The following is a 26395-nucleotide window of genomic DNA, read 5'->3' as shown; positions in this document are numbered from 1 at the left end:
GAAAGTCTTTGGTTTATTTTACATATTTTCCATAGTGATATATTTACTATATAATTGTGGATTTTATTACACACAGATGAGAGTCTTCAATGTGTATCTCTCTTATTTCGACCCTCTCCTTACACACACACACACACATATATATATATAAATATTATGTATATATATATATATATATATATATATATATATATATATATATATATATATATATATATATATATATATATATATATATATATATATAGAGAGATATATATATAGAGAGAGAGAGAGAGAGAGAGAGAAAAGTTCATATATATATAAATATATATATATATATATATATATATATATATATATATATATATATATATATATATAGAGAGAGAGAGAGAGAGAGAGAGAGAGAGAGAGAGAGTTCAGAGAGAATTTTGAGAGATAGAGAGAGAATTCACTATTTTGAATATTGCTGTAAACATTTACTAAATCTCTTTACTCTCTCTCTCTCTCTCTCTCTCTCTCTCTCTCTCTCTCTCTCTCTCTCTCATACAAGGTGACACAGTGTAAATGACCTTGGCTGAAAGCACACTTCTTGAGCATGCACATAAATCATGTGGATAAAGCTTAAGTTAGGATTAGTGGCGCAGTAAGCTATAAAACCATGTCAGCTAAAAAAATACGACACAGCACTAAACTTTGATTTGAACTAACGATGATGACAAAGACAATGGATAAAAAAAATTACAGTTATGTAAAAAATTAAGTGAATAAAAAGCCTAAGCGGTCATTTTGTTGAAAATGTATGGGGAGTGAAGATAAATTTTAACCTTTTCTTCATTAAGATAGTGATAATATTTTTCTTATGAATATACATAGAACCTGTGGGCGCCTGAAGGATCTCCACAGCTATAAGTAAAGTTATCAAGATACAAAAGATACAAACGATACAAAAGTTATCAAGATACAAAGGACAGATTAATGCAGCAACAGAAATATGAACGGTCGAAATAAATGTATAAGAAGTCTTCCTGTATCTGCAGAAAAACAATTCTTATTAATCACAGAACGAGCTGCTGACTGCAAGAATAGTGTTATTGTGAACAAATGAACGTTCTATGAACCCACGGGTTTATCCTAAAAAAAAAAAAAAAAAAAAAAAAAAATGTGGGGGGGGGCGCCAAGTCCACTCGAGCAAGGAAAAGGCGTCGAACCATCGCTTAAGAACAGAATGTCCGAACAATTTTACTACTTCTTGGTCTCTTCCATACATTTCCCTTTGTCTTATCCATACATTCCCTTTGTCTCACCCATACATTTTCCTGTGTTTTATCCAAACATTTTCCTGTGTCTTATCCATATATTTTCCTGTGTTTCATCCATACATTTCCCTTTGTCTAATCCATACATTTCCCTTTGTCTCATCCATACATTTCCCTTTGTCTCATCCATACATTTTCCTGCGTTTTATCCGTACATTTTCCTGTGTCTTATCCGTACATTTTCATGTGTCTTATCTATACATTTCCCTTCGTCTAATCCATGCATTTTCCTGTGTCTTATCCATACATTTTCCTGTGTCTTATCCACACAATTCCCCTTGTCTCATCCATACATTTTCCTGCGTTTTATCCATACATTTCCTGCGTCTTATCCACACACTTCCCTTTGTCTCATCCATACATTTTCCACCCTCGCCTCGCGAGCCATCACGAAATCCAACAACCGACAAAGCGAACATGAACCGAGCGATGACTGAACTGGAAGGAAAAGATTCAAATGGACAGCCCCGAATAAAAAAAAAAAAAAAGGAAAAAAAAAAAAAAGCACATGATCCTAAAGAGGAGAGGACATAATGCCCCAGGGGATATACACACAAACCCTGAGGGCATAAAATGCGAGAGAGAGAGAGAGAGAGAGAGAGAGAGAGAGAGAGAGAGAGAGAGAGAGAGAGGAGGGGAATTAAAAGAAGGGGAAAGCGACAGACGCAAATAAAAGGGAGACTGGACGTAAAGGAGGCGGGACCGGAGAGGGTTCGGGAAAAATACTTGCAATGGAAAGGATTAAAGAGAGGACAGAAAAATAGACAAATATGCAGAAGGAAGGAGGAAAAATGGAAAGATAAGGAAAACTGATGTATTAAAAGTTTCCACCAAAACAATGACCACGAGAATATACAAAAAAAATATTTGAGGAAAAATGATGCATCACAAAGTCATTACCAAAACAATGACCACATGAAAACAGAGATAATAATTAAAGGAAAATGATGCATTACAAAGTCATTACCAAAGCAATGACCACATGAAAACATAGATAATAGTGAAAGAAAAATGATGTCTTGCAAAATCATCGCCAAAACAGTGACCTCGTGAAAATGTTAATAATAATTAAGGAAAATGTATTAAAAAATCATGAACAAAAAAATCACAACTGGAAAATGGAGAAAATTATACAAATAATTACAAGAATGTTATATAAAATGAATGAAAGTTATAACCGCACAGCCTTTGATATCGAAATCGAATCCAAGTAAAACAAGTAAAAAATACCTCGGCTCAATCGAGCTTTCTGTACAGCTGCTGCATCGTATAATCAAGGCCACCGAAAACAGATCTATCTTTCGGTGGTCTCAGTATAATGCTGTATGAGCCGTGGCCCACGAAACTTTGACTACAGCTATACCGTTGCCAGAAGCACGATCATGGCTAACTTTAACCTTAAATAAAATAAAAACTACTGAGGCTAGAGGGCTGCAATTTGGTAAGTTTGATAATTGGAAGGTGGATGATCTACATACCAATTTGCAGCCCTCTAGTCTCAGTAGTTTTTAAGATTAGCCTCAGTGAAGTGCGGACTGACAGACAAAACTGGCACAATAGTTTTCTTTTAAGAATTGAAGGAAAATAGTACACAACTAAATTACGGACAGAAAATGTGCGAAAAAAGTGCGATAAAGGAGAATCTACGGGAAAATTCTCAAAGAGCTCTCATGTCAAAAGGCAGTACGAGAGAAATCGTGTGAAAGCTCTCATGCAACGTAATTCTACTGCTGCTGCTCTCTCTCTCTCTCTCTCTCTCTCTCTCTCTCTCTCTCTCTCAAACAATTTCCTAGGGAAAAATAATGAAAGTCCTTTTTGGAAGCCACGGCAGCATTTCCACTAATGTCGACGAAAGTGAGAAGAAATGGTTGGTGGTCGGATGCAGAGACCCTTGACGGTAATCAAAGGCGTCTTACGGTGTCTTTGAGCGTTCTCGGTGTGTGTGTGTGTGTGTGTGTGTGTGTGTGTGTGTGTGCACGCACGTATACCTGTACGTGAGAGATAAATATTTTATATCCAGTTTACCTGCAATAAACATAGCCAGAGTGACTGACAAATCTAAAGTGGAATACTTCTGTACTTATCAGCTGTGATATTACGATAATTTTTTTTAATATGCTGCCATCTTAAATGCGATACATTTTTAAATAAATCTCTTTAAACTGAATGTCAATCACAAGTTATTTCAGGTCAGAAACAAATTTTAGCTGTAAGAGATCGAGAAAATGTTACAAAATGCAGTAGTCCTAAGCTTAGCGGACCTCTTCTGTACTGATCAGCTGTGATATTATGTCCGGTTTTTTTTCTTAAGCGTGATACAGTTTTAAATAAATTTCTTAAGTTTAATGCCAGGTGTTAGGTCAGGAAGAAAGTGTAATTGTTTTTAGCTGTAAGGGAACAAGAAAAATAATCAAGTGCAGGATGTAATAATACAATACAGGGTCTTTGTTGCTTATTAATTGTACTTTCACACTTACTCCTAGGCAGGATTTCAAGTAATAATAATTCTCTCTCTCTCTCTCTCTCTCTCTCTCTCTCTCTCTCTCTCTCTCTCACAGACTTACCAGAAAGCCAGACCCCAGAACGTCTGTTCAGTTGAAGTGCCAGTGTATTCAATTTCTCTGGCAATGATTGAATATACAGAAGAATGAGGATGCTTGACAAACTATTCCACTAAATTATGTTAATTAGTATAGGTCACTCGTAGCTTTCAAGCTGATTCTCCCAGGAGGAGGAGGAGGAGGAGGAGGAGGAGGAGGAGGAAAAGGAAAGGAGGAAGATAAACGCATGGGCATCTTCACACCATGAATACAATTTCAGGGATAAATTCAACGACAGCCAACGCGAACACTAAAGTGAATGTAAGAAAAAAAGGAATACAGCAGTTAATTGTCCGAGTATGTGGGAAAAGGTGTCTTCTCTCTCTCTCTCTCTCTCTCTCTCTCTCTCTCTCTCTCTCCACTCAGAAGGGGGAGGAGCGAATGAAAGGAGCCAGAACATGAAACAAGCATCCGCAATAAAATTCATGACAGCCCGAAAACAAAGGAAGAGAGAGAGAGAGAGAGAGAGAGAGAGAGAGAGAGAGAGAGAGAGAGAGAGAGAGAGAGAATATAAAAGGAATATTCCATCTAATGGTTACGGGAAATTTCCGAGCCTGGGAGAGGAAAAAAGAGAGTATATACACTCTATAAAGAGTTCTAACCCGGATCCTAAACAATGAAAAGACCCTTCCTTCAAAGTTTTCGACGGTGGACGAGAGAGAGAGAGAGAGAGAGAGAGAGAGAGAGAGAGAGAGAGAGAGAGAGAGGGTTAAAAACAATATTGTCCCAAATTCTCGTTTGCACGTCCTACATGAGGGGGAAAAAAAAATCTTAATCGTACCCTGAAGCAAAACTCTCGCTGCTGGAATCTATTTGCACCTTTCCCTCTTCCAGTTTATGTTCATCTGTTGTGTGGATGTGATCCACATACTTTTGTGTCAGATAGAGGGATGGATGGATATATGGGTAGATGGATAGATGCATAGATAGATGAATGGATAGATAGATAGATACACAGATAGATAGATAGGTAGATAGGTAGATAGGTGGATAGATAGATAAGATTAGATGGATAGATAGATAGATAGATAGATAGATAGATAGATAGATGATAGATGGATAGATAGATGGATAGAAAGATAGACAGATAGATGGATAGATAGATAGATAGATAGATGGATAGACAGATGCATAGATAGATGGATGGATGGATAGATGGATAGAAAGACAGACAGATAGATGGATAGACGGATGGATAGATAGATGGATAGAAAGATAGACAGATAGATGGATAGATAGACAGATAGATGGATAGACGGATGGATAGATAGATGGACAGATGATACATGATAGATAGAGATGATAGATAGATGGATAGATAGATTGATAGATGGATGGACTGATAGATAGATGAATAGATTGATAAATGGATGGACTGATAGACAGCTGGACAGATAGACAGATGATAGATGGATGGATGATAGATAGATAGATAGATAGATAGATAGATAGATAGATAGATGGATAGATAAATGAATGGATAGATAGATAGATAGATAGATAGATAGATAGATAGATAGAAAAAAATATACTTTTTACACATTAAGCTGTCTCCCAAAGAAAGGGGTGGCTCCAGAAGGTAAACCTAGAATATGGTCACAGCTACATTCAGGATTTAACTGTTGATTAATGGATGGACTCGCAGTAGAAAAAAAATAACTTATACAAAACTATCCATTTCATACATCGACTTATAAGACTTATCAGTAGCACGTTGAATCTCCTACGAAAACTCTTCCGTAAGCTTCTGCATTTGCTCTTCATTATTCACAATCGTAATTGTAGCATTTGCAAATATAAACATTCCACATGCCATTCAATATTCATTTTATTATCCTGCAGTTTTAAACCCAGACCAAATGCATTTCCCCTTATTTCTCAATCTTACATTTTGTTGCTGTCATACCGTAACTCCTTGAACTAACTCATTCATATGATGTAACCTGAACCCCATAGTCTTTACAACATACACACATATAAATGTATATATATATCTATATATATATATATATATATATATATATATATATATATATATATATATATATATATATATATATATATATATATATATATATGTTGTGCAACGTCTAAATAAATTTACGCTCATGCACCTATAGAGTACATTAAAGTCACCTGAAATTTTGAACACTTACATTATTAAACACAACAATAATTATAAGATGGATGATGACAGATCTATAAAGGTGCCAGGTCTATACAATCTGAGGGAATTCCGTTCGCATGTATTGACATTTTCACGTGGAACATTATTTCAAACGGTTTTATTCCACATGTGTTGGCTTCAGCACTGAACAGTGGAATGCTTTGAGGCATTCGCGGACTCCTGTAAAGTTTGGGCCAAGGCCAAATGCTGGAATTGTGATACCATTGCTCCAAGGAAAGGTATTGTGTCTTAGTTTATTCACGTGAAGTTGCTCTACGAAATATACACACGAAGAGAGAGAGAGAGAGAGAGAGAGAGAGAGAGAGAGAGAGAGAGAGAGAGAGAGAGAGAGAGAGAGAGAGGGAGCATGTCCACTGTTTTCATCAAGTTATGGAGAAAGTTTGACGCGGAGAATGAGGCAATTTAACTCGACTAAGGGTTATTCTACCTCAAGACTAATCAATTCCGTTTGCTATCAAGCACTCTGTTAACATTTAGCAAAGTACTAAACCTTTGAAGAACATGTGTAAGTCAGGTCTCTAGTGGCCGAGTCAAACAAGGTGCCCCCCGGAGCCAAGGGGGATTAACTTTCAAAGGGATCTCGAAGGATTCTGTAAAAGCGAACGAGAAATCCCTTGAATGTTCAGAACACCTGCACAAACTACGGAGAACCATTATTATGGAAAAAGAATATGATAAATAAATCTATTTGTTATGTTTGGAAAGAGAGAGAGAGAGAGAGAGAGAGAGAGAGAGAGAGAGAGAGAGAGAGAGAGAGAGAGAGAGAGAGAGAGAGTAATTATCATGAGTTGTTCCTCCCTGAACCATTATTATGGAAAAAGAATATGATAAATAAATCTATTTGTTATGTATGGAAGAGAGAGAGAGAGAGAGAGAGAGAGAGAGAGAGAGAGAGAGAGAGAGAGAGAGAGAGAGAGAGAGAGAGAGTTCTTCCTCCCTGACAGAGATTTATACCTTTCCAAGGTCCTTCTGTTTTGTAATGTTATTGAGATATGTTGCCAAACATTTTGACAAATTATTCAATACTTTCATTTATTAATTTTTTTCCTCATTTCCAACCTCGCTTTGACACAAGACAGTCGACTAATAACTAGGTAAATAATTCTCTGCTTACCTCGACGGAGATATATTGGATTTGTCATCAACGTGCCCATAGCGTTCTATTCCTTAGCCGGGTTGGGGATCGCACCCCGGTCATTCGACTTAGAGAGAGAGAGAGAGAGGGAGAGAGGGAGAGAGAGAGAGCTACCAGTACCTTGTTGGAAATTTAAATGTTAAATTTCCAACACCCCTGTGGTTAACTTCATTCACATGCACATACATTTCCTCTGCCTATGGTTTCGTAGCTGTAATGGGGAACATAAAATATTAAAACACAAAAAAAAAGCGAATTCTTTGACCCGAATCTTTGCTCATCCAACAGTAACTCTGCAGAAGTCATTTGTATGTTTAAAAGTAAGAGCTAAGCTCAGAATATGGCAAGATAAAAGGAAAAGGTACGTTATCACCTTTTTTATAGACGCTAAACCAAGCCAAAAGGCAACATATAGTTCTCTTTTAGTGTTCTGTAAAAAAACACTATTGAGATGGCTTTGTTTGTCCGCCCGCACTTTTTCTGTCCGCCCTCAGATCTTAAACACTACTGAGGCTAGAGGGCTGCGAGTTGGTATGTTGGTCATCCACCCTCCAATCATCAATCACACGAAATTGCAGCCCTCTAGCCTCAGTAGTTTTTGCATTATTTAAGGTCAAAGTTAGCCATAATCGTGTATCTGGCAACGATATAGGACAGGCCACCTCCGGGCCGTGGTTAAAGTTTCATGGCCCGCGGCTCATACAGCAGTATACCGAGGCTACCGAAAGATATATCTATTTTCGGTGGCCTTGATTATACGCTGTACCGAAAACTTGACTGCGCCGAACTAATTTTCTTTAGATAGTCTTCAAACACGCACAAAAATGAACAAAATAAACGGTATAAGATGAAACTCGATGAGATAAAAATCATTTACGGACCCCCCCAAAAAAAATAAAATAAAAAAAAGGAGAAAGCATTTCTGCAACACAAGAAGATGTTTTGCAAAATGACGTAACGAATTAGATTTGCAGCAAATAGAGTTGTATCAGAATGAAATCAATAGTTAAACTCGAATGCAATATTAATTCGTGAGAATGATGCAGTCTGCCTTTACAGGAATTTGTTTGATCGTCATATTTTGTGAAACTGAAACACGTAGGCTACAAAATGCAGTTAAAAATGAAGAGTTTATGAAATCCTGATATAAGATTTTTAGTGTTCTGCAAAAGAAAACTATTGTGCCGGCTTTGTCTGTCCGTCCGCACTTTTTTCTGTCCGCACTTTTTCCTCTGTCGGCCACCAGATCTTAAAAACTACTGAGGCTAGAGGGCTGCAAATTGGTATGCTGATCACCCACCCTCCAGTCACCAAACATACCAAATTGCAGCCCTCTAGCCTTAGTAGTTTTTATTTTATTTAAGGTTAAAGTTACCCATAATCGTGCTTCTGGCAACACTGCAACACAGGTCACCACGGCCGGCTGAGAGTTTCATGGGCCGCAGCTCATACACCATTATACCGAGACCACCGAAAAATAGATCTATTTTCGGTGGCCTTGAGTATACGGCGTAGCGGCTGTACAGAAAACTCGACTGCGCCGAAGAAACTTCGGCGCATTTTTTACTTATTTTTTTTTTTTTTAGAAATTACAAATGATGCATTCAGAAACAACACACTCACATATACCAGAATTATAAAGAATGTTAAGAAAACAACCATAAACTTCGGATGAGAATAGAGAAAAACACTGTAAAACTGGAGTAACAGAAAAAAAACAAAAATAAAAGAATTACTGCTTAAACGAAATAGCAATGGCTCCCAATATGAGCACAGAATCCAGCTTAAAGGATATTGTATGCAAAATTTCACTCCTGCTTCAATAAAACAACAATTTCCGCACCATCTCTGTCAAGTGTTGCGTTAAATTAAAACCAGGAACCATGAACACTGCATATATATATATATATATATATATATATATATATATATATATATATATATATATATATATATATATATATATGTATATATATATTATTGTTTTAAGTTTTAGAAGTTGATGTATATATAATATATATATATATATATATATATATATATATATATATATATATATATATATATATATATATATATATATATATATATATATATATATTTCCATTTTGAGGGAATACCCTTTTCTTGACACCAGCTGACGCTGGTAACCCATTCACGGTGGGTCAACTGGTAGGTGGCAGACCATTAACCAAGGATCTTTCTAATGGCAAACACACTCTTTTGCCACTGACCTACGGCGTCGACCCAGACACACACGCACATGTACATACTCACACACATACTCACGCACACAGAAACATATTATACACCCTTGGCTCGACCCCATTTTAACATCAAACCAGTCAATCTCCTGTCTACATGTCCTAAAATAAGGTTTGCTTTTATCAGTAGTGCTCAACAAATTAATTTCCACGTTATGTGTCTCCAGTAGCCTTCAAAGTCTTCTCTTTTCAATCTTTTATATGTACTTTCTAAGCCCATTTTTATTTATTTTCATTTTTATTTATTGCCGTTAGTTTATATTTGTATCTATTTTCATTTTTATTTATTGCTATTTGTTTATATTTTTATCTATCTTTATTTTTATTTATTGCTATTTGTTTATATTTTTATCTATTTATTTTCATTTTTATTTACTGCTATTTGTTTATATTTTTATCTATTTATTTTCATTTTTATTTACTGCTATTTTTTAAAAATTTGTATCTATTTATTTTCATTTTTATTTATTGCTATTTTCTTATATCTGTATCTATTTTTCTTTATTTATATTTGCATCTGCTTTTATTTATTTGATCTATTTCATATTTCTCAGGTAAATACTTCATAACAAATACTACTCGTCCTGCATCAGTCCTCCCGTTCATCCATCTTTGTTTCTCAATTCAAACCCCACCAAGCACCTTCGCCCTGTAGACTAAGTGAAGTTGGCCCGTATATAATTCTTACAGTCACCTATATCACCTTTAACCCTCACACAAAGGAACAATTATTCCTCTCACCCATTATTCTGGAACCTTTCCCCCCAAGCCCCGCCTCATTCAGACACTCTTCACGCTTCTGGAAAATCACTGAAATCACACTTCCAGCTCCGGACTGAAGCGTCTTTCTTACTTACTTTATTCCCATCATTCCCTAATGCCTTTCTATTTTTTTAGTTTTCTGAAAAGACTATTGTGCCGGCTTTGTCTGTCCGTCCGCACTTTTTCTGTCCGCCCGCAGATCTTAAAAACTACTGAGGCTTGAGGGCTGCGAATTGGTATGTTGGTCATCCACCCTCCAATCATCAAACATACCAAATTGCAACCCTCTAGCCTCAGTAGTTTTTATTTTATTTAAGGTTAAATTTAGCCATAATCGTGCATCTGGCAACGATAAAGGACAGTCCACCACCGGGCAGTGGTTAAAGTCTAATGGGCAGCGGCTCATACAGCATTAAACCGAGACCACCGAACGATAGATCTGTTTTCGATATCTTTGATTATACGATGTACAGAAAACTCGATCGCGCCGAATTTTTTCTATTTACTTGTTTTCAGTTTATCTTCCCTTCCTAAATCCTCAAAGCCTCCTTTCGTAAGCATTCTCAAATTCACATCAATCGCCCCCAGCCTCGTATCATTCCTCTCGTCTTTCTACTGCTCAGATTCTCTGCATTCTCAGAATTCAAAATTCTCATTCCATCAGCCAAGAATTGCATTCTCTCTTCCGACATTAATTCTCCTTTCGCCTCTTTTCGCTCCAATGTCCATTTGCTCATTAACCTTTCTCTCCGGCGTTAATTCTCCCCAGAACTGCTTCTTTGACGGTATTCAAAGAATCTTTGACGGTATTCAAAGAATTTTATTCACAATATTTACCAAAGCTAGAACTATTATTATTATTATTATTATTATTATTATTATTATTATTATTATTATTATTATTATTATTATTATTCAGAAAATTAACCTTATTAATATGGAACAAGCCCACAGGGGCTACTGACTTGAAATTCAAGCTTCCAAAGAATATTATTATTATTATTATTATTATTATTATTATTCAGAAAATGAACCCTATTCACATGGAACAATCCCATAGGGGCTATTGACTTGAAATTCAAACTTCCAAAGAATATGGTGCCCAATTGAAAGGAGTAACAGAAGGTAATGGGAAACACAAAATGAAGAGATTAATTATTAGAAAAGAAAAAGTAATAAACAAATCTATCAACAGATTAAATGCAAGTAAATCATCAAAATACGAGGAGAACTGTTTTAAAGTAGCAATGTGTTGCATCTTCGCTTGAACTTTCGAGGTTCCAATTGCACAACGTCGTCAGGGAGACAGTCCACAGTCCAACGGTGAGAGGAAAAAAAATATAGGAGGATTTAGACTGATATACAAAGATAATCAGCCAGGGGAGCCCCATACACGTACCCCTCCACACGTCACGCAGAATTTAAAAGGTGCTCTGCAAAGGCAAAATGACTCGTTAAGTCGCGCAAGAAACCCCAGGGGCCACTTGGTACCTCTGAATATATAAATGCTAAAAGATCGCTTGCAATGACGAAGAGAGACCTTGCCGTTGATATATCTGGGTGATCAATCGTTCAAATGGCCTTAAAACAATGAAGATAGATCTTGGGGGAGGGGGGAGGTGGGGGAAGGGGGCTGGGGGAGAGGACATACTGAGGCCATTACCAAAGTTCGTGATTTATGCATTTTGCCCCCGAGAAAACACATTTTAATTTCGGATTTATCACTTTTTCTTAGAGCCGTGTCACGCGAGGGGCGCGCGGTATGAATTGCACGTGGCCCTCCAGGATTTCTGATCGCTGAAAGTTTTGCATGAGACGTCAAACGGCTGCTAATATTTAAGCAAGTAAAAAACGCGCCGTAGTTTCTTCGGCGAAATCGAGTTTTCTGTGCATCGTATGATGCTGTATGAAACTATCAGCTCTCGGTTGCTCCCCAGATGCGGTCAAGTGAAGGTGCGATGGCGACGCCTCCGGAAAAGTGCTGCCAGGCGCACAATCCACGGCTAACCTTAACCTTAAATAAGACGAAAGCTACTGAGGCTAGGGGGCTGCAATTTGGTATGTTTGACAGTTGGAGGGTGGATGATCTACATACCAATTTGCAGCTCTCTAGCCTCAGTAGTTTTCAGATCTAAGGGCGGACAGAAAAAGTACGGACGGACAGACAAAGCCACCTCAATAGTTTTCCTTTACAAAAAACTAATAATAGAAATTAGGTCCTTTTCATAATGTTTCGTCTTAAATAAAAAAGTTCACATTTTCAAGTCGTTAAAATGAGAATAGCGAAAGGACACGGTTCATAATTAAAACCACGCTAAAACTATAATCCATTCTTTCTACAATAGTATGAATAATTTTCTTGTTTGATTCCAGATATAGTATTAATTGAAGGATTTAACAAATGGTTTTGATTATGCTTTCATGCCTCTAAAAACCTCCGTGTATATGTATACGACCACTTTATGTAAGCTTCCACCAACATATTTAAATGAAAATACTCTAAAGATTCTTCAAATTTATATGTAAATTTCTTTGTTAAACATTTCATAATCCATATATAACAGATGTACGAGTACTTCTGTTCTCGATAAAATTCGAATAAATCCATTAAAAGTAAGTGCAAAGAGAAGAATTACAGTGCTGTTATTATTATGTTACATGAGCAGTGAAGCACACTACTTTAATAGTAGCTCTGTTGCATGAGCAAGTGAAAGCACAAGACTTGAACAATAACTCTATTTCATGAGCAGTGCAAGTGCAATTCTTAAAAGCTAGCTCTGTTATATGAGCAGTGAAAGCACAATACCTGAACAACAGTCTGTTTTATGAGTAGTGAAAATACAACATTTGAACAATAGCTCTGTTATATGGGCAAGTGAAAGCACTATACTTGAACAATAGCTATTATAAGAGCAAGTAAAGCACAATCCTTAAACAACTGCTCTGTTATATGAGCAAGTGAAAACACTATACTTGAAAAATTATTCTTTTATAAGAGCAAAGCACAATTCTTACAATAGCTGTTCTGTATGACCAGTGAAAGTGCAATACTTGAACAACAGTCTGTTTTATGAGCAGTGAAAGAATAATATCTGAACAACAGTCTGTTTTATGAGCAGTGAAAGCATAATATCTGAACAACAGTCTGTTTTATGAGCAGTGAAAGCATAATATCTGGACTACAGTCTGTTTTATGAGCAGTGAAAGAATAATATCTGAACAACAGTCTGTTTTATGAGCAGTGAAAACATAATATCTGAACAACAGTCTGTTTTATGAGCAGTGAAAGCATAATATCTGAACAACAGTCTGTTTTATGAGCAGTGAAAGCATAATATCTGAACAACAGTCTGTTTTATGAGCAGTGAAAGCATAATCTGTTTTATCTGAACAATACAACAACAGTCTGTTTTATGAGCAGCATAATATCTGAACATCAGTCTGTTCTATGAGCAGCATAATATCTGAACACCAGTCTGTTTTATGAGCAGTGAAAGCATGATACCTGAACAACAGTCTGTTTTATGAGCAGTGAAAGCATGATACCTGAACAACAGTCTGTTTTATGAGCAGTGAAAGAATAATATCTGAACAGCAGTCTGTTTTATGAGCAGTGAAAGCATAATATCTGAACAACAGTCTGTTTTATAACCAGTGAAAGCATAATATCTGGACTACAGTCTGTTTTATGAGCAGTGAAAGCATGAATATCTCTGTTTTAACAACAGTCTGTTTTATGAGCAGTAAAAGCATAATATCTGAACAAGTCTGTTTTATGAGCAGCTGTCTGTTTTATGAGCAGTGAAAGCATAATATCTGAACAACAGTCTGTTTCATGAGCAGCGAAAGCATAATATCTGAACAACAGTCTGTTTTATGAGCAGTGAAAGCACTATAATTGAACAATAGCTCTATTTCAAGAGCAGTGAAAGCGTAACACTCAAACAATAGCTCTGTTCTATGAGCAAGTGAAAGCACAATAACTGAACAACAGCTCTGTTATATGAGCAGTGAAAGCAAACTACTTAAACAACTGAGAATTCAACGACCAACTCAGTTCGTTTTGTGAGACACCACCTTTAACTGCCCTGTCTAAGGCTGACAAAAGATGCAATGGGCTTTAAAACTTACATTATTTTGAGCCGTTCTTTAAGCGTCCTCACAACGGAGGGGTGGAATGCCATTCCAGATATTTACTTTCTGGGGGAGTATTTATTCATAGGTGGCAAATCGTAGTGTAGGGAGCAGTGTCGTGCTACCAATATTAAGAGGGGAAACTTTTTTTCTTCGGAATTGTGAAATTCTCATTATGATTCACTGTACAGACAGCTAAGAGAGAGAGAGAGAGAGAGAGAGAGAGAGAGAGAGAGAGAGAGAGAGAGAGAGAGAGAGAGAGAGAGAGAGAGAGAGAGAGAGAGAGGTTTTGTCCCTGTTTATCAGGGAATGTGCAAAAGGGACCTAAACACTCAAGGAAATACAAAGCATTTTTAATGTTTCCTTCAGATAAACAACAACCTTATATATATATATATATATATATATATATATATATATATATATATATATATATATATATATATATATATATATATATAAGCTTAGAATTTGCCATTATTGCCATAAATTATAAACAAGTAGGAAATTGAGCCGAAGTTTCTTCGGCGCAATCGAGTTTTCTGTACAGCGTATAATCAAGGCCACCGAAAATAGATCTATCTTTCGGTGGTCTCGGTATAATGCTGTATGAGCCGTGGCCCATGAAACTTTAACCGCGGGCCGGTGGTGGCCTGGCCTATATCGTTGCCAGACGCACGATTTTGGCTAACTTTAACCTTAAATTAAACAAAAACTAATGAGGCTAGATGGCTGCAATTCGGTATGTTTGATGATTAGTGGATGGATGATCAACATACCAATTTGCAGCCCTCTAGCCTCAGTAGTTTTCAAGATCTGAGGGCGGACAGATAAAAGTGCGGACGGGCAGACAACGCCGGCACAATAGTTTTCTTTTACAGAAAACTAAAGAAAAAAAAACCGTGAAATGTGGTTGATGAAAGTTAGATCTAAGTGAGCAGCGAGGCCTTCCCTCACCGCCAGTTCTTACACAGTACAAACTGAAGCCACAAAGTTAGAATTACTGTAACATAAAACCTAACTTTAGTTATGACAACTTCAAAGGTGTCTCATAGACTAATGGGTTAGACCAAAGGAGGAGACCACTAAATGTTTATGGTGTATTAAGTTATGCGAAGTATAGAGGAAGTCTAACTCAAACACTTGAGCAGAGGTAACTTTATATAGAGACATAAATTCCTTTTTCTAACATGTTTACAAACCAATCTCTCGGTACTCAAGTGCCTGCGTGGGTGAAGACGAAAACAACTCTGTCTTGCATAGGAGGCTAAAGCTCTAATCACCGTGAATAGATATTTACTTTTCGCAGTTTTCTTTACGACACAAAATTACAGGCTACCGGTCATAAACACAACAAAAACAAAGATCGGTAAACGCTTTTCACAGGTTTTTAGAACACAAAATTATAGGCTTAGAGGAAAAAGTAAACTAACAAAAGACTTTAAACAAAATTATAGCAGAGGAAAAAGTAAACTAACAAAAGACTCTAAAGTATAACACACAAAGGCTACATACCCTAGGCTACCACAAGAAACTAATATTTACTTTTCACAAAATTACAGCTAAGAGAAACAGGTAAAAAATGCCGAGTTTTCTGTACAGCGTATAAGCAAGGCCATCGAAAATAGATACATCTTTTGGTGGTCTCGGTATAATGCTGCATGAGCCGCGGCCCATGAATCTTTAACCACGGCCCGGTGGTGGTCTGTCCTATATAGCTGCCAGATGCGACTATGGTTAATTTTAACCTTAAATAAAATAAAAACTACTGAGGCTAGAGGGCTGCAATTTGGTATGTTTTATGATTGGAGGGTGGATGCTCAGCATACCAATTTGCAGCCCTCTAGCCTCAGTAATTTTTAAGATCTGAGGGCGGCCGGACGGACAAAGCCGGCGCAGTAGTTTTCTTTTACAGAAAACTAAAAAGTTAAATAACAGAAGACTGGGAAAAGCCAGCACGCACGAAGCCCTCTGAAGTAAACCACACAAAGACTACATCTCCAAGGCTACCACTCTATCATACACAAAGTTGTTATTGTTCGTTTTTGGATGTATTTCAGCATAAATCTGAATACCGAGGTGAAAGTATATTACGCTCGGAAAAAGCTCGCCGGAAGGTAGATCTCAAGTGAGGGATCAACCTCAGGCTCCTAGTCCGGATTAGGGAGGCGTGGCCCAAAAGATTTGCCCCGAAAGACCGAATACATAATAAACACGCAATGCTTTTTGGTTTCCCGAAAAGAAAACCGTTGTGCCGGCTTTGTCTGTCCGTCCGCACTTTTTCTGTCCGCACTTTTTTCTGTCCGCAATTTTTTCTGTCCGCAATTTTTCTGTCCGCAACTTTTCTGTCCACACTTTTTCTGTCCGCACTTTTTTCTGTCCGCACTTTTTCTGTTCGCACTTTTTCTGTCCGCAATTTTTTCTGTCACTTTTCTGTCCACAATTTTTCTGTCCGCACTTTTTCTGTTCGCACTTTTCTGTTCGCACTTTTTCTGTCCGCACTTTTTCTGTCCGCAATTTTTCTGTCCGCACTTTTTCTGTCCGCACTTTTTTCTGTCCGCAATTTTTCTGTCCGCACTTTTTCTGTCCGCACTTTTTTTCGTCCGCACTTTTTCTGTCCGCACTTTTTTCTGTCCGCAATTTTCTGTCCGCACTTTTTCTGTCCGCAATTTTTCTGTCCGCATTTTTTCTGTCCGCTGATATTCGGCAAGTAATGGTTTCTTAGAGCGATGAGGAATGTGGATGGTTTGTTTAAAAACTACAGATTTATGCGAATCTATGGGATGACATAACACGTTCCATCTAGCGTAGAGAATTACGCAGAGACAAACAAAACATTATAACGTAGGTATATATAAATGGTCATAAGAAGAGGTAAAATGAAAAGTCAAAAAACGCAGTAACACGAAAATAGGTACAGGTATTCCACCGAGTTATTCTGGATCTCCAGAAAAAGTTCGAAAATTAACTTCGCGTTGCATAACTACAACGCGTCCTGGAGATATCAGAGAGTTTGAAGAGGATGAAGATTCAGATGATAAATCATAATTTTTATTCTGAAATCGAAAACCTAAATTTTAAAAGAATATAAATATCAAGTGGGAATTCTCGCACTGATAAAGAAATGACAACCCACAGCTTATTCTGAAGATTTTTTTTACAAACACAAAGGAAAAGACGAAATCGTAATTTGTTTCTGAACCCGAAAACATAAATTCTAGACGAATAAATATCCTGAAGATTGTTTTTTAAAGACACAAAGGAAAAGATAAAAGAAAGGAGTTATTCTTTAAAGGCTTACAAAGTCAGGATGTTTATTCATACACGTCTAAAAAACAAAGAAAAAGAAGACTTTTTTCCAGGACGTGGAAAGGATTTAAAAATCTTGTTCACAGAGCTGATACTGAGAATATCGCCTGCCACCCCGAACTCTGTAACCCCACAGAAAATGCGACTATTCTTGCAAAAATCTCCATAGAGAGTGTGTGTGAGAGAGAGAGAGAGAGAGAGAGAGAGAGGTTCGAGAATTTACCCAAAATGAGCTCAAATGGAGAAGAATTTAGATAGAATACAACTTTGTTTAAAATGAAGAGACCCAAAATGAGAGAGAAATGGAGAAGAATTTAATATAGAATACAACTTTGAGAGTGATAAGTTTAAAGAGAGAGAGAGAGAGAGAGAGAGAGAGAGAGAGAGAGAGAGAGAGAGAGAGAGAGAGATGTCTAAGGTAAGTTCGAATATGACCCTAAATGAGGTTAAATGGAAAAGAAGTTAATAATAGAGAATACAACTTTGGGAGTGATAAGTTTAAAAGAGAGAGAGAGAGATGTCTACGGTAAGTTCGAATGAATATGAACAAAAATGAGCTCAAATGGAGGAAATTAATAAATACAACTTTGGGAGCGATATGTTAGACACACAGAGAGAGAGAGAGAGAGAGAGAGAGAGAGAGAGAGAGAGAGAGAGAGAACGCTTCAACATTCATCTGATTATTTGACCGCGTAGAAATTTTTCCCCAAGACGGCGTACTACGCAAATAAAAACGCAGATTTTATTTCGCAATGCACCTTTGAGTCATCATGCGTGGCAGTTTGCATAAGGACGCAAAAGAAACATAGACATGAGAGAGACAAAAAAGATCAAAAAGAGAGGAGGCTGATACATCAAAGTAAGCTGGCATACGTCAGATATGGCAAATTTTGAGAGAAAACGCTGAGACAACTACACAAAGGATTAAAGCTGGACTCAAGATTCTGTTACTTTATTTATTCGTTTTCCTATTTTTATTACTTTAACTTTGCTACATATATGAAGGTCTCCACATTTTTAATAATAATAATAATGATAATAATAATAATAATAATAATAATAATAATAATAATAATTTCCCCCTAAAGAAGTTGTAATATCGTCATCTGCAATCATGGTAACAGCGGTTGATAATCTTCAAATGTTTTCATTTTAAACGTAACGAGAAATCATCATTCATACATATATATACACATTATATATATATATATATATATATATATATATATATATATATATATATATGTACATATATAAAAATGTATATATATAATGAACATAAGAATACATTTTATATATATATATATATATATATATATATATATATATATATATATATATATATACTATATATATATGTATGTATATATATATATATATATATATATAATATATTTATATAATATATATATGTATATATATATATATATATATATATATATATATATATATATATATATATATATATATATATATATATATATTCTTACAGAGAACAATGCATTGGGGTGGGGAAAAGTCCTAAAACCTGCCCTGACGAGCTCGAATACATTAGAATATATGAAATATGTAATGGTCACCAAAAAAGATTTGAACCACCGAGTGAAGAGCTATTTTCTATGAGTGAGAGTTCTAGGGGGGCGGGGGGCCGGGGGGGGGGGGGTGAAGGGTTGACAGTACAGTGACGACGAAATAAATAGACTGCAAAAATATTTGGTAAAAGGTATAATAAAATAGTACAATGACTTGCTAAAATCGGCGACTGTCAGTTCGAATGAATATGATGCCAACTGAGCTTAAATTGAAAGGAAATTGATAAAAGAATGAAGCTTTGGGAATGCGTCTGAAAGAGAGAGAGAGAGAGAGAGAGAGAGAGAGAGAGAGAGAGAGAGAGAGAGAGAGAGAGAGAGAGAGCCTGCGGTATGTTCGGATGCATATGACCCAAAAAGAGTTTAAATTGATTGGAAACTGTTAAAGAATAAAACTTTGGGAATGATAAGCTGAGAGAGAGAGAGAGAGAGAGAGAGAGAGAGAGAGAGAGAGAGAGAGAGAGAGAGAGAGAGAGAGAGAGAGATACGGTAAATTCGAATGAATATGACACAAAGAGAGCTTATGTTGACAGGAAATTCATAAAGAATGAAATTTTTGGAATATATCTGTGTGTGTGTGTGTGTGTGTGAGAGAGAGAGAGAGAGAGAGAGAGAGAGAGAGAGAGAGAGAGAGAGAGAGAGAGAGGGCAATGGTAAGTTCGAATGAATATGACCCAAAAAAGAACTTAAATTGATTTGAAACTGTTGAATAAAACTTTGGGAATGATGAGCTGGAGAGAGAGAGAGAGAGAGAGAGAGAGAGAGAGAGAGAGAGAGAGAGAGAGAGAGAGAGAGACGGGGCCATTAATCCAGAAACACTTTCACCAGGGAGAGGAGGATGTATTCAAACCGAATGTATTTATGGAAATTCTCCGCCAGCCTTTTAATTTCGTAGGAGAATAATAAAATATGTGAAATGGCGTCTTCTCCGCCTTATTAGCATACACGGTGAAATTTGTCTTTACATTTGTTATCCCACCCAGTGAATATAAATGGCCCGGCTTGCAAAGGACTCCGTGCCTCCAATAAACGCGCTTGTTTCACTCCTTAAAAATGTGCTCTCTAGAGAGAGAGAGAGAGAGAGAGAGAGAGAGAGAGAGAGAGAGAGAGAGAGAGAGAGAGAGAGACTTAGCCTTAATGTGAAAGGGCAACAGTGGGCTAGACAAAACTTAATTGGCTATAAATTTCATGAACGTGCCGTATATGGGAATTGCACAAAGTCGTGTAGTAAAACAACGGGAATAGAATTATCTCTGTTGCACAAAGCCGTGCTGTAAAAGAACGGGAACTGGAATTATCTCCATAGTACAATGTCGTGCAGTGGAAGAATGGGAATTGGAATGATCTCTATTGCACAAAGTCGTGCAGTGAAAGGATGGGAATTGGAATCGTTATTATCTATATGTCTCAAACTACCAGTAATACTTAGTGAGAAAGAGTCCTCCTCTAGTCGCTATGGTCCCTTACGAAAGGTGCAAAACTCCAAAAGCAGAGGTTAGGGAAGGATTTGGAGCCGATATTGGAGCTGAAGCATTCCCTAAGACTGTTCAGTCTGAGGCTATAATGGAGCTGAAGCATTCCCCAAGAAGGTTTAGTCGAAGCCAATATTGGAGCTAAAGTGTTCCCGAAGATGGTTCATTCAGAGCCGATATTGGAGCTAAAGCATCCCCCCCAAGATGGTTCAGTCAGAGCCGATATTGGAGCTGAAGTATTCCCTAAGACGGTTCAGTCTGAGCCGATAATGGACCTGAAGTATTCCCTAAGATGGTTCAGTCGGAGCCGATATTGGAGCTGAAGTGTTCTCTAAGACAGTTCAGTCGGACCCATTATTGAACCTGAAGTGTTCCCTCAGGTGATTCAGTCTGAGCCGATATTGGAGCTAAAGTATTCCCCAAAATTGTTCAGTCGGAGCTGACATTGGAGCTGAAGTATTCACTAAGGTGGTCCAGTCGGAGCTGATATTGGATGAAGTATACCCTAAGACGGTTCAGTCTGAGCCAGTATTGGAGCTTAAGTACTTCCCAAGATGGTTCAGTCGGAGCCAATATTGGAGCTTAAGTACTTGGAGCTGATGTGTTCCCTATGGCATTTCAGTCTGAGTCGATATTGGAGCTGAAGTATTCTCTAAGACGGTTCAGTTGGAGCCGATATTGGAGCTGAAGTATTCCCTAAGAAGGCTCAGTTGGAGCCGACATTGGAGCTGAAGTATTCCCCAAGATGGTTCAGTTGGAGCCGATATTTTAGCTGAAGTATTCCTTAAGACGGTTCAGTTGGAGCTGATATTGGAGCTAGAGCATTCCCCAAGACGGTTCAGTCGGAGCCAATATTGGAGCTGAAGTATTCCCTAAGATAGTTCAGTTGGAGCTGATATTTTAGCTGAAGTGTTCCTTAAAACGGTTCAGTCGGAGCCGATATTGGAACTAAAGCATTCCCCAGGACGGTTCAGTCGGAGCCAATATTGGAGCTGAGGTATTCCCTAAGATAGTTCACTTGGAGCTGATATTTTAGCTGAAGTGTTCCTTAAGACGGTTCAGTCGGAGCCGATATTGGAACTAAAGCATTCCCCAAGACGGTTCAGTCGGAGCCAATACTGGAGCTGAGGTATTCCCGAAGGGAGTTCAGTCTGAGTCGATATAAGAGCTGAAGTATTCCCTAAGACGGTTCAGTCTGAGCCAGTGCTGGAGCTGAAGTATTCTCTAAGATGCTTCAGTCGGAGCCGATATTGGAGCTAAAGCATTCCTCAAGACGGTTCAGCCGGAGCCGACATTGGAGCTGAAGCATACGCCAGGACGGTTCAGTCAGAGCCGATATTTGAGCTAAATCATTCCCCAAGACGGTTCAGTTGGAGCCGATATTGGAGCTAAAGCATTCCCCAAGACGGTTCAGTCGGAGCCGACATTGAAGCTGACATTGGAGCTAAAGTACTTCCCAAGACGGTTCAGTCGGAGCCGACAATGAATGAAGTTGACATTGGAGCTAAAGTATTCCCCAAGATGGTTCAGTCGAGCCGACATTGAAGCTGACATTGGAACTAAAGTATTCCCCAAGATCGTTCAGTCGGAGCCGACATTGAAGGTGACATTGGAGCTGAAGTATTCCTTAAGATAGTCCAGTCTTTCATTTGAATGTGAGTGTCACAGAAAGCAAAGCTATTTCGCACTCGTCCATTGCCCTCCACCCTCTAAAAATGATTTTAAATACGTTGTACATTCGACAATCCAATTTTGGGGTATTAGGTCCCACCTGGTGTTCCGAAATAAAAATGGTCCCAGCTCGGAAAGTTTCATCATACAGCTACTGTATCATTTATTCATTGCATGCCATCGAATGCCCATGGCGTAACAACTTGTGAATTTACCAGTGAATTTTTAATACAATATGATGGATGAATTTCGACATTATTCTAAATTCATGAAAGTGATCAATTTCCACAGCTGATCTCTGCTTGTTATTAGAAATACTCTCGGATTTTTCGACAGTTAAGACATGCCATTTAACCATACCTTCCACACACTCTCTGACCATTCCCTCTTTTCCCCCAAATTCTTCCTATTCACGAAAAACGAATGGTAAATACGCGTACAAATCCTATACACCCATATATCCCTCTCTACCCCAAGCGTGTGGACTCCAGCACCCAAAAACACGTAAGCGGGCAATACACGAATTTACACGCCCGGAAGAGGCACGCGACACCTAGAACAAGACAGGGGAACACTGTTGGCAGCAGCAGCGGTTGTGCCGATTCCGAAAGCATCCCTTATTACCATCGTACTTAACGAAAACAAGTCGAAACCGTGTTTACTTTCGCCAGACGGAGAGGCTTCGAGTGTGTCAACCCGTTTGCCAGTGGGTGTTACGCCTTGCGATGTTGATTTTAGATTCGAATTTGGTCGGGTTGGACTTGCTTCGCGCCCTCCCTCCCCCCCTTCTCTCTCTCTCTCTCTCTCTCTCTCTCTCCCCAGGTCCCCTGCAACCTAAAATATGAATCGCGAGTTGATTCCACCTCTTATGTTTCTTAATGCGTCTGTGATTCTGCCTTCGGGCTCTGCGGAGCAGGAAGAGGCTTGGCTCACTTTCCGCGGCGTCACCCCATTCGGTAAAATAAACGCGAGCGAAGTCGGATCATTTCATCGTATCGTAAATATTTTCCCTACGATCTGAAGGACTGTTTTAAACCTGGATGATAAATCTGGCTGATAAACCATTCTGGCGAATTGAAAAAGGTCGAAAGAAGTCGTTCCCCGTCTTGAAAGCCATAAATGATATACGGGACAAAAACTCCCGGTATAAACAAGCAAATAAGTACGAAGACATCCTCAGAGCGACTGGCCGGCAATGAAAGCGTTCCGAATTCTCTTAAAGGGAATGATGGAAGAAGAATAAACGTCGACGTAAAGTCTTGCATTTTTATGTCTTCTTTTTTTATATTTTTTATTTTTTACTTTTTACTTCATGAACCGTAATAAACTCCTACGTATCGTCATTAGCGTCCGGGATTGTCAAAAGAATTAGATAGAGCGTTGTCGTCAACATTTCTGCAAATCTCTCTCTCTCTCTCTCTCTCTCTCTCTCTCTCTCTCTCTCTCTCTCTCTCTCTCTCTCCCTTTGAAACTGGAAAATGTTAAGCTCATGTCCGCTAATAAACGAACACGAGAAATAACAGGAGTAATTCTGCAGTGTGAGTTCTCCTAGAATAATTGTCTTCTCTCGCATGACTTATCTGTAATTTGAATATTCTACCGGGGAGTATCGGTACAGCCAATGCTCGCGACATCTATTCATGAACTGAAATGAAAATAATGTTATACATTTTCCCTCTGTGATACTTTTTAATGATGCTTCTCTTTTCAAGGAAACGAATATGCGAGAGTCTTAAAAATCCTCAAGCAAGGCAGTGGCTTTGATGGCTTTATAGTTCCGTAATTACTAGTTTGAACTCTCGCATCAAAAACGCGAAAACAATTAGCAAAAGATCACAAGAAAAAAAAAAACACCATACGGGTATGACGAAAAATAAAACAAAGTATCTCGTATTATTTTTTATATCAGGGTTCCCAAACTGTACATGTATGACTAATATCACAGCAATAAAATCATTTGTCAAAAAATATAAATTACTTAAATTGTATCTTTAAGATACCTATGTAATCTACTTGAAGATAAATAAAAATCAAAAATTAAAATGTTTATATATTGCTAATTATTATTCTACAGAAACAAAAAGATTGGGAACCTCTGTTCTACATAGAAAAGATCACAAAAAAATACGCGAATTAAAACAGCATGATTTTCAAGTTACGATCAACACAGCACAAAATCATTCGTCAAATACTACTCCTTGAAGTCTTATCAGATACTTCTTGAGGTATTTTAGAAGCCTTGAGGCGACAAGAATGCAAAACTTTTAATCTCTTGGTTTTATTCTGTACAAAACTTTAACGCTTGATTGAAGAATGTACCTGATCTGACCTTTCACAGTAATTCTGGTTCTTGAGGCCTGGGAAGCACACAGTTCAGTCTGGGTCTCTTTGCTTCGTCAACATAGCAATTTCGTTTATTTATAATCTCACAAAATCAGTTTACTATTAGCTGTCCGAAGGCTTCCTTCGTACACAAACTCACAATTCTGCTTTCTCCTTTTCTCGCATATGAGAATTCTGTTCTGTGGAAGACTGCTTACCAGTAATAATAATAATAATAATAATAATAATAATAATAATAATAATAATTGGGAGGAAAGACTCTCTATCACGAGAGTTCATAAATGTTCTAAAGAGTCCACAATAATATAAATTTTACACGAGTCTTTAACATTATATTATTGTGGACGCTTTAGAACAACAACAACAACAACAACAACAACAACAATAATAATAATAATAATAATAATAATAATAATAATAATAATAATAATAATAATAATGATCAACGCTTTAGAATAAAGGCTGTCTGCTTCCATACTTCAATTGACATAAACTCATTGCCTTCCTGGCAAAGATAAGAATCAAATAACACGGTACCACTTAATTACACCAGAAACACGTTTAATGAATATATAAAATCTACTAGTCACTTTTTACCAGACACATATGTAGCATTTATTAACCACAATGCCTTCTTAACTTACAAAGCAAACGTTTTCTCAATATACATAATCTTCTTTTAATGAATTACTTGCAGACTTACTTTAAATGACTGAAAGCAAATCTTCGAAGAAAAAAAGCCCTTATTCTATTAAGGGTATGGAATGACGAGATCTGCTTGATGTGAACGCATGCACTAACACACAAACAAGACTCTAACAGCATTTTCTTGCGTGAAAGATATCTTAAAAAGTTACTGAGATCCTCAAAAACAGCATTATTAATTTATCATATCACGTAAGTTTCCTACGGTGATTACGACTGGACGAAGATTACAACCCAGATTCGCAAAACATGACAATAACAACACCTGAGCCAAAAACAAACGGAGCAATAATAACCGAATGACATGAGAATGGCAGACATGTAAGAGAGAAAACGACTTCCAAATCTGAAAGAATTCTTCCTTAAATGACTTTTGAGATTCTCGCCCTCACGACCCAACTCGCTGCAATGATACTTGGCAGATATTCGTCACAATGAAACATAACCCTGGGAAGGTTTATACGCTCTCAGGCTCGTTTGTCATAAGTGGGCGTCAATTGAAATAATTCATCCGGACAAATTTGGAATGGAATGGAATGCAGAATTTTGGCCAAAGGCCAAGTGCTGGGACCTATGAGGTCATTTAGCGATGAGAGGAAAACTGAAGAGTAGAAAGGTTTGAAAGGTGTGAGAGGAGGAAAACCTCCCAACTCCGCTATGAAATAATTGTTAGGAGAAGGTGGAAAGTAAGATGGAGGAAAGAATATGAACGGAGGTACGGTAAAAGGAAGGAAAGGGGGTTGCAAGTAGGGGTCGAAGGGGCGCTGCAAAGAACCTTAAGTAACGCCTACAGTGCACCGCATGAGGTGCACAGATGGCGCTTCCCCCCTACGGGAGTCAGTATTTCGAAAGCGTCAATGCATTTTAAAGAAAATGTCAATAAACTTTAAAGACAATGTCAATATATTTTAAAGAAAATGTC

General features: G+C 37.6%; 1 protein-coding gene across 1 annotated transcript in view; it reads right to left on the bottom strand.

Moving 5' to 3' along the window:
* Positions 1–26395, bottom strand: part of LOC136831526 (nephrin-like) — a 509843-nt gene that overhangs the window by 47167 nt on the left and 436281 nt on the right. The window lies entirely within an intron of this gene.

Source organism: Macrobrachium rosenbergii, chromosome 48 (genome assembly GCF_040412425.1).
Source record: "Macrobrachium rosenbergii isolate ZJJX-2024 chromosome 48, ASM4041242v1, whole genome shotgun sequence".
In the NCBI taxonomy this organism is placed as follows: domain Eukaryota; kingdom Metazoa; phylum Arthropoda; class Malacostraca; order Decapoda; family Palaemonidae; genus Macrobrachium; species Macrobrachium rosenbergii.
Note: the sequence above shows the minus strand (reverse complement) of the source record. Positions and strands in the feature narration are given on the sequence as shown.